The 9,895-nt window shown below is 36.3% G+C and overlaps 1 pseudogene; it reads left to right on the top strand.

Annotated features, from left to right (window-relative positions):
• The first annotated feature begins 7,753 nt into the window (after positions 1 to 7,753).
• On the top strand, positions 7,754 to 8,227 carry LOC149265809 (receptor homology region, transmembrane domain- and RING domain-containing protein 2 pseudogene; annotated as a pseudogene).
• Positions 8,228 to 9,895: the final 1,668 nt, after the last annotated feature.

Raw genomic sequence — 9,895 nt, 5'->3', positions numbered from 1 at the left:
ATTTATACATTCAGTTTTAATCATCTGTGTACTATTTTTAATTTTAAACTTACACATACATTTGTTTGTTTGGTAAAAGATGAGGAAAGAAGATAATGGAGCACCAGACAGTTTCAAGACTTTTATTGAAAAAATAAAGATTGAAAGACTGAGAAAGCAACGTATTAAGAATGTTCAACTTGATCCAACTCTTAATCATTTCATTTAGAATGGGCTAGACACTATTCAATATCAAGTAATACAAGGCGACTGTGAAGACATTGCTAAACTCGTACCAAAAAGGGATTATGCCCTGGTTATTGCAGATATTCCCCATGGTTTCAATATTCCAAACATTTACTATGATAGTGACCCTTATACTTATCAATATTTTAATAAAGTGGTGGCGGGATTTATGGAAGTGACGTCATCACCATTATGGAGATTTGTGACATTTCATTCAGACACACAATTGGCAATGGTATTGTCAAGCTTCAAGGGGAAAACAAATTCAAGGATGCAGCTTACAAGGTAAGATGTTTAAAGGTATATTTGATTAATGTTGAAAAATTCATTTATGTACAAGTTAATTGAACTTTTACTATTTTATGTTACAGGCAAAAGTCAAATCTTCTTAACAATGAAGATCAACAATTTATAAATGACTGTGAGTTCATTCATATTGATAGTTGGGCAAAAGATGATAGCCATATGTCTATGATTTTTAATCGGGTGGAGAGAAAGAGTCATAGCCAAATACTGACTTATGATGTTGTTGTGAGAAAACTAACATATGAAGACAAAGAAACGAAAGGAGAGATAGTTAACATTTATCAGAAACCACAATTATTGATTAACTATCTTATAGACATATGTTCAAATGAAGGAGATTGGGTTCTGGATTTATTTTCTGGCTCAGGTAGGTTTTGCCACATGGAATTGAATTTCAATATGTTCTTTTTTTTAATTAATATGTCATTGTACTAATTTACTTCATTATTTTTTTGTGCTTGATAATTAGGTACAACACTAGCATGCTGCCTTCGAAAAGGAAGAAATTGCATTGCAATTGAGAAAGATCCATTACAATGCAATTTCATTCAGCAAAGAATTAATGCTCTTCAATTTCTTCCAGATGAAATGCAAGAAATTGGGTTGAGGAAAGGGGACTTTAGTGAATCACGTGTGGCAAAAAAGGCAAAGGAACCCCAACCACCATTACATGGAATGTTTGGAAAGACATATATTGGGAGATTTGCAGACATCAAAGACCCATTAGAAGAGGAAATTGCGCAAAAGGAAGCAAAAAATATTGTGGAAGATGACAATGATGAAACTCTAGAGGACGAAGAGTTTGGATTACGTGACATTGTTGATTAAATTTAAGTTATACCTGGAAATCAAGCTTTGCAATGTTTTGACTCTGACATTTCATGAAAAGAATAATCAATGATTTAAAGTTGTTATGTGTTCAATATTTGTAATTTGTGATTTTCGCATTGATTTTTAAGTTAATTATTATTTTTTGAAAAAAAAGTTGTTATTATTATTATTTTTTTGACATGAAATTCATAAAAGAAACTATTATTTGACCATTTTTAGTTAATATTTTTGTATAAAAATTGTGATTTTGACATGTTAATTCTAGCAAAAAATTATCAAAACGTTTAGTTTTTTTGTTATATTTATGTTAAAAATGGTTATTTTTATGTCGATTGTTAAAAAATGTTGTTTTTTAGAAACAATTATTTCATGTGGATTGAAAAATTAATTAAGGATGTATAAATATGTAGATTATCTAAAATTCAAACTATCGACTTTCTAATTTAAAAACGCAAAACAATAAAAACCCCCCTAAAAAAAAAAAAATAAGATAGAGAACAAGAAAATATGAATAAAATGACCACTTCAAAAACTATCAAATTTAGAAAATAATTTTTTACATTTCACACACTAGAAAATTAAAAGTCAAAAAATAGGTCTTTTAAAAAAAGGGTGTGATGCAGAATACTCACTTTTTAAAATCAGCATGAAAATCAATACCATTCTAAAACTTAATGCACATGAAAAAAATTAAAGTTCCAAAAACCATGTTCTAAAAAAAACATGTGTATTCTGCATCACCACTTTTGAAAATCGGGTCATTTTTTTGCTATCTCTACGAAACGGGTAACAGTATCAGTTCCCGTTTCAAAGTTTACATTGTTCATAGCTCTTTGATGGTCTTTGCATATATTGGGATGTCTTGGATGGCTTGGAGGAGTGGAATTTTTATGTATAGATTTTTAAATTCTCCCAGAATGTCAAAATCAGGATGTTGTATAGGTCGAGGTATAATTAATCGTTCTGGGAATGGAGGAGAAGATGTGATTACTTGATCATGAGTTTGTTGTCTGATCACATCCTCTTCTTGCAGTGGTTGTTCTATAGGTAACTGATTTTCAACTTGAGCGGTTTTATCTCCCTCTGTTTCTATGATGCGCCCAGATCTTAATTGAAGGTCATTACACTCCCTTAGATCGGTTCCTATCTCTGGTGTTTCAATTATTTGAATAGATTGGATCAGTCTGTTATTCGGATTAGGGTTGGGTTGGGCTGGGAGTTTCGGTCCTAAGTTAGGCTGAGGGTTTTGTTGTAATGCTGGCAGTGTAGGTTGAGGGAGCGGAATGGTTCCTACTGGCTTATTCATCGGTCTTTGCCAGTTTTTCTGCCAAGCTTTACTCTGTGAAGTAGGAGGGGACCATTGCAATGGATATACATTGTTTTGCCAATATGCTGGGGCATAGGGAAAATTCGGCCAATTGGGTTGACTTGCTTGATTCGGCCATGGTGATGATGAAGGAAATGGTTGTTGCGACCAATTTGAGAATGGAGGTTGATTTTTCCACATAGTATTATATTGCTGAGCATGATATTGTGGAGGCTGAAAAGAAGAACCTGGATCTGAGAACATACCTGATTGTGCGGCTGCCATTGACGGTGCTAATTAAGTAGGTACACCGGTTCTGGCTCTTCTTCTACTTCCTTGTAGACTGCTTTCAATCCAAGAAGTGAGGGATAGCTCTCTGTAGAATGGTCTTTTGTACAAATGGCGCAAACTTGAACCACATCTAACGGACACTCTTTGTGGCTGTGTTTCTTTCTGCATCTGGGACAGAAGATTGCCAAATTTTGTTCTGCCTCTATTTGTTTCTGCTTGGCCTGCATAATATCAAGTTGCGTTTCTAGAGTCCTCAATATGTCGGTTTTGAAATTTTCTAATAAATTTCCAATTTCTGCGCGAGTTACTCCTTCAGCAGAAATTTTGTTATCTCTTGCAAACCGATCATGTTCTGTTGGTTTTAGTCTTGTGCTGCCTCTTGAACTCCTAATACATAAATTAATAATGTCAACAAGATTTTCCTGATAAATATCTCCTTTTCCCATAATATTTAGTGTTTCAATCCATTGTTCCTTCATTCCTCTAAATAATGTTGTTTTTAATACATTATCAGGTAAGGGTAATGATGCATAACGAGATCTTTAAAGATTATACTGAAAATGCTCAACATATTCTTCTAATGTTTCATTTGGTCTAGCTACCATCTGAAATATCTCATCTTTCAACTCTCTGGACCTACAATAATCCTGATATTTTTTTATAAAAGACTTTCATTTGATCCCAGTTATTTATAACACCACCACCCAATCCCATAAACGATCTTAAAGCAGCCCCTTTTTATGTAGAGGGAAATAATATCAGTTTCCGGGGATCGGTGGTATAGTCATAACCTCTACACAGCACATCAAATTCAAACAAGAATGCATCCATATCTTCATATGTAAGGCCATGAAATGTAGGGATATGCTGGAGAGGAATTGCTTTCATAGGAGCATTAGTTGTAGTGTCCACAATGGGATATTGCAATGTAGAAGTTTGGGTTTTTGGCTGGTTTTGGGCCATTTGGTCAAATATGTGCCAATAATCTTCTGGGATGTCTAGGAGGGTATTCCTAAGCTAACGAGGGGGATTGGCTTTAACAGGAATGGCCTTAACAGCACTTCCTTTATCTGGGATGATTAGAGTTCCTAATATCTAGGGGGATTTTGGTTCTTGAGGTTCTTCAACTTCGTTATGGATGATTTTTGCAGCACTTCCCTTATCTGGGCTGCTTAATGGAAGAATTACCCCAAGAGGAGATCTTGGTTCTTTAGTTTCCCTGATTTCTCCTCTCCCTTCACGGAGATTGCTAAGGTTCCCTTCTTGCAATGATTTTGGGCTAGAATTCTCACTTTCTTGAAAATCTTGCTCTTCAGTGTGACTATGCACCTCAGCAAAGGCTACAGATGGTGATCCTGTGGCCTGAAGGGAAATAGTAGGTTGTCTAGATGTAACTTTTCTAGGTCCGAATAAAGGCTGAGATTCTGCTTTCTTAAGGATTTCATCTATAAAGGTTGATCGGCCAAGGGTCACCGGCCCCTTAGCTTTATCAGGCTTGGTTAGAGGTTTAGGATTCTTTTCTGGCTTTTTCTGCTTAGTCATGCACACAAATCAACTGCTAATTCTACCCAAAAAAACAACAACAAATCTACAGGAAAGCGAGCAGGGGAGCAAGGCTATTACATGCTCCGCATGCAGGTTATTACCTTCCGTTTTTAAAACCCAATTCTCTCCTAGCAGGTTCTTACACTACTCTAGAAAAGAAACAAATGGCTACACTCTTCCCCGGCAATGGCGCCAAAATGTCGAGCAGTAAAAAGGGTCTTTTTCACCTCTATTTACCCTACATTAATTGTCAATCCAGGAATGATTTGTTATCTCAAAGAGTGTACTCAGTTTGAGGCGGTCATTTGTCAAAGTAATGTTATTAGTATAGTGCTCTCAATACAAGAGTAAACGGATGCTTGGAATAAAATCTACTTGCAAAAAGAAACCTAGGATTCAAATCATGCGTTCAAAAAGCCAAAACAATTTATCAGTCAAGGGTGCAGTAACGATAACTCTTCCCTCTATAAACTGATGCAATCAAAAAGGAACTTAAAGAAAGGATCATCAAACTGGGAACTAAACAGAATATGTCGATGTTCACTACAGTCTCAGACCTTTTGTATACCAAAGCGGTGATAACTTCAAATGACAAGAAATGGAACAGCAACTATCTTTATAAGCAAGATTGAACAGAAAAACTTTAACCTATGGAAATGACTTTAGCAATAATTAGAACCTACAGGAATTAAGTAACAACCTTTGAATTGAACAGCAACAGAAATAGAACAGCGGACTAAAAGAAATAAAGTATGGAACAACAACTTAAATATGAATGTACAGCAAACCAAGTTAAACACGTGACACACTTAACACTAAAGGAACAGTAATCTGAGCTTTGATACGATAAGTATGAATCACAGCTATAAAGTAACAGCAATTATAACAGAACAGCAATCCCGAATCAACAGCAGTCAGAAATTAAGAATAAACCATACAGTACTACCGATTTAGGAATATGCAACATTGTTAATCTGTAATCAAATGGCAATCCGTAAGGAGCAGCAATGTTATATCAATTGTCAAAAGGAACAACAATGCGATATAAAGTCAGAACCAATAACATAGCATTCTTGTTGCAGATAATAACATTACTTGGTCCAGTTTATATAACAAAGCTGATATGTAAAACAGTAAAGCACCTTAGATTATTGAACAAAGTAAATGGAAGAAATCAAACCACACATGAATCAGAAATATGGTACAGGAGCAAGTGATCCACCAGGGTCGGACCCTTAGCCTCCAGGGACTCACTGCTTAAGGCTACTCTAGAATCAACGATAGAACAACAACCAGGTTTTTATATTAAAACATTAAACAGAGTTACAATGAATCGCTCTTCAAAGAGAGTCGATAATCAAAGTTCAAGTACCAAGAAGAATTTCATAAAAATAACAATAGTTCTCCCCCAAGCTAACAGCACTACCCTTTCTTATAACAGCCGAGCGTCGATATCAACAATATAGAGGATTGTTATGATAGCGATCCCTCGGGATCAAAGGATCCTGAGGGATTTGCCAAGTTGTTAGTTTGCAGTTATCCTCTTGTTCTTTTACGCCAATTGGAGATCTCCTTTTCCTTTTTCTGGCTGTTACGCTCCAATTTGGATCGCCTTGTTTGAACGTGGTTCCCTGCCAAAGGGACAGTAGTTAACTTGGTCTCGTTCTTTCCTTTGAGATGACAGTCTTCCATTTTCTCCTCTTTCTGCATAGAAAAAGGGCAATTATTAGTTATTTCACATTACATATAAATCTTCTAGATTTTATCATATTCTTTTGTCATCTACCTAGCTCATGATGTAAAAAGGTTATGAGTTTTGAAGAAAAGATAACAAAGTAAATGAAAATAACATACCTTCTCCAGTGCTCAACAGTGGGGTTCCTTAAGGCCCACCTGCCAACAAGCCTTGTCCCATCGACATCAGCACATCATCTAGGACCAAGGTTAGGGTTAGATAAGGTACCTAGGAGCCTGCATGCCTTAATGCTAGGTATCTGTGTCATCTACCAAGGAAATACATCAATGTTTCTTGGTGGATGAATTCTGCAATCCATTCGACTTCGAAAAATCCATTCATGGCTAGTAGAATGTACCTAGTGCCTTGATTCCCATTGACATCAAAGGTGGGATATCTCGCATTGGTTAATGATCTCCTCAATGGTCGGTAATCCAATGATTCTTGCTTATGTTCGACATCGAAACGATTTATTCATATATGCAGGATTTCACATGGATGTGTAGTGATTGAGGACTATATGGTTTTGTGATCTCAGCGCAGATTTGCAGCAGTGAGGACATTTGTAGCAGAATTTCCTTTTCTTTTAGCAGTCATCTTGTTTTAATAAAGGTTGCCATGCAGTAGCTTGATCATCATTTGCAACAGTCATCTTCCTTATTTGTTTGGGGACATACAACTCCTCAAGCATGGGGGAGAAGGGGACTTTCATTTTCCTGTCTCCTTTACTATCTCCAGTTCAGCCTTCTTCAATAGATCCAGCACCATCTTTAGTTCAGCTCTCAAGAAAGATTTTCTCAGTTTTGCAGCATGAGAACAGTTTCATCAGCCGGGTGAAATTCAAATCTGCTGCAAACTCATCAAATCATGCTTGAACAATGGACCTGAATTCTATGCATTCACATTATCTTTGCTTAAAATATTTTAAGTGACCTAGGTATCATCCTGACTCATTTGACTTGATTATAGATAATTGATAATTACTAATTATAATTGTAGGTTTACCTTACATCCCTAGTCACTACTCTTGTTATCCCCAAATCCTTGACCGAAAACCACCCATGCTCCCTTGTAACCATCATCCTTATGAATTATGAACTATATCCTAATTCCTAATTCTAAACTATATCCTCCTTTACCACTATTGTTACTGAACTATCCCAAAACCTTGATCGAAATCTTACCCCTGGCTCCCTCATCATCATTATCTAGTTAGCTAGAGCTTATTATCAACATTCAGGTATATACCTTCTTGATGATATTTTTAGTGCTTTAGATGCCACACAGTAATTTATTTGTTTAAGGAGTACATTAGAAGTATTTTAAAGAATAAAACGGTTGTTCTAGTGACATATCAAGTGGAGTTCTTACGTGAGGCAGATATGATAGTTGTTATGAGATCAGGACAGGTTATGAGCTCGGTACATATGATGAACTTTCCCAATAAGGCACTGGCTTTGGGGAATTTGTTGATGAACACAAAAAGGGATTAGATTATATAATAGTAAAGTGATATGGACTATGACACTGCCAGAGATGATTGGATAATTTCTCCAGTAATTAGAGGACCAGGAGGTTGTTGTGTTTTACAACTTGCTGAACCTATTGGTGCCTATACTCCACTCGCTAACAAAGCAGTCACACATAAAGATGTATATGCCCCATTTGCTCTGATAATCCGGGGTACATGCACCTTTGGGAATAAAGTTAGAAATACACAAGCTACAGGATTTAGTGCAGCCACTATTTACAATAATGAAGATAGTATTGATCTAGTTTCAATGACTGGAAATTCAGATGGTGTCATAATTCATGCAGTGTTTGTTTCTAAAGCAGTAAGAGAAATGTTTTTGAAACATGTTGGAGATCCAAATATGGAATTTTGGCTCATACCTTCATATGAGAACATGGCATGGTCAGTAATGGAAATTGCTTTCATCTCCCTTCTTGTTATTTGTGTTGTGCTTGCAACTTGTTTCTTTGTATGAAGGCATTGATTAAGACATGTTGGACATCGTTCACGTATTCGTGAGTTCCATGGTATGATATTAATACTAGGATGGTCAATCTGGCAGTCTAGCTCGGCAAATGTCCATGAATTCACCATTATTTCAACTTCAGCAGCAGGGACCACATCATCCTCTTTATCAAATGCAGCAACAACAACAACAGCACCAAGCCCAATACAGTCAACAACCTCCAGGGAAGCAAACTAATCGAAATAAAGTTCTCCAAACCTCATACACTTCTCTGCCAGGTCCCGTTGGGTCTTCAAGCAAGCCAGATAATTCAAATATGAGTGCTAGCCAAGGGAGTGATTGCTCTTTCTGAACAGGTTATGCTATTTTGTTACTGGTTATCTTCTTCACCTTCTTTTTCTCGTCGAAGGGATGAGGACTATGAGTGAAAGGATTATGTATATTTTATTATTCAGCTTTCAACAAAGCTAAATATGGTAGATTTCTAGGGAAAGTAATTTCCTTCAAGATCTGTTTTGACAATATCATATTTTTTTCTAGGCCATATGTTACTTTGCTTACTGACTCTAGGGGCCAATGGTGAATACTGCATGGAATACATAGGTCTTCTCTTAACAATAGAAATCAGAAAGGGAGGCCTGGAATTTTCCTGTTTATTCTTATTGTAAATGAGACCTGTTGACCAGAGATGTTTGTCACTTGTTAGAGGAGATATACAATACAAGTCGAAATACTTTGTTACAGCTATCAATTGTAAAGTATTGACTTGTGGGGAATTTTGAAAGAGCTTGAGGTTTCACAAAAATCAATGAGTTGCCCTACGAGTTGCAACTGCAAGGTATAATTTTGTTTCTTAGGTGAAAACTTTAGTTGAATAAGGAAACGGTGTAATTTGAAAGCCCGTCTGGTCCACATAGTAGACATAGCAGATAAGACGAGGTAGATAGAGTCATAGCTGAATATGGGAGGTTGCTGGAGGACTGTCTTGAGTTCTTTAACGGGTATTTGGAATGACTGAAAGTTGTCTTTCTTAGATAACCCATTGATTTGTTTGAACCTACTATTTATGTCTATGCTTTTTGGAAGGAAAAATAACAAAGAGAATTTAGTCTTTTGCCTCATACCTGAAAGACATAAGAGGGTGAGTGCACAGAGGGTGGCAGGACAGTTTTCAAGGTGTTCGATTCCAGTACAGGGAGATTTGGAAGTTTTGATTAAGGCTGCTGGCCTTTGAAAGATTTTGGTTCCATCTCTTTTTGACTAGGATGCATGAGGGCATGCATCAACTTAAGCGTGGGGGAGATGTTGGACCCACTTTTTGTCTCTGTATTTCACCTCCTTTACTATCTTTTTGCCACATTTTGATCCCTATTTAAGACTCTTTTGTACCCTTTCATCCTCATTATTCTATGGATAGTGACAGATCCAATCCCACGGTAAAAGCATTATAATGGTGTTATTTAACTATTTTATAACTCAAAGATCAGATGTTTCATGTTTAGATCCTTGAGGTTAACTAATCATTACAGGTTTAGTGTTGTGATGTATTGCTACAGGTTGCCAGAAGTCTCCACAAGTCAAATTTAACTAGTTGTTGGGTAGTTGAGTATGAAATTGTTGTAGGTGAAAAAATGGATTTTCTGATCAAATGGGGCAGAATCTGGAAATTCTGAGACA

This window comes from Pinus tabuliformis, chromosome 6 (genome assembly GCF_031772625.1).
Source record: "Pinus tabuliformis cultivar Carrire ecotype Pingquan chromosome 6, CPIR1, whole genome shotgun sequence".
Classification (NCBI taxonomy): Eukaryota; Viridiplantae; Streptophyta; class Pinopsida; order Pinales; family Pinaceae; genus Pinus; species Pinus tabuliformis.
This window is presented reverse-complemented; position numbering and strand designations above follow the sequence as displayed.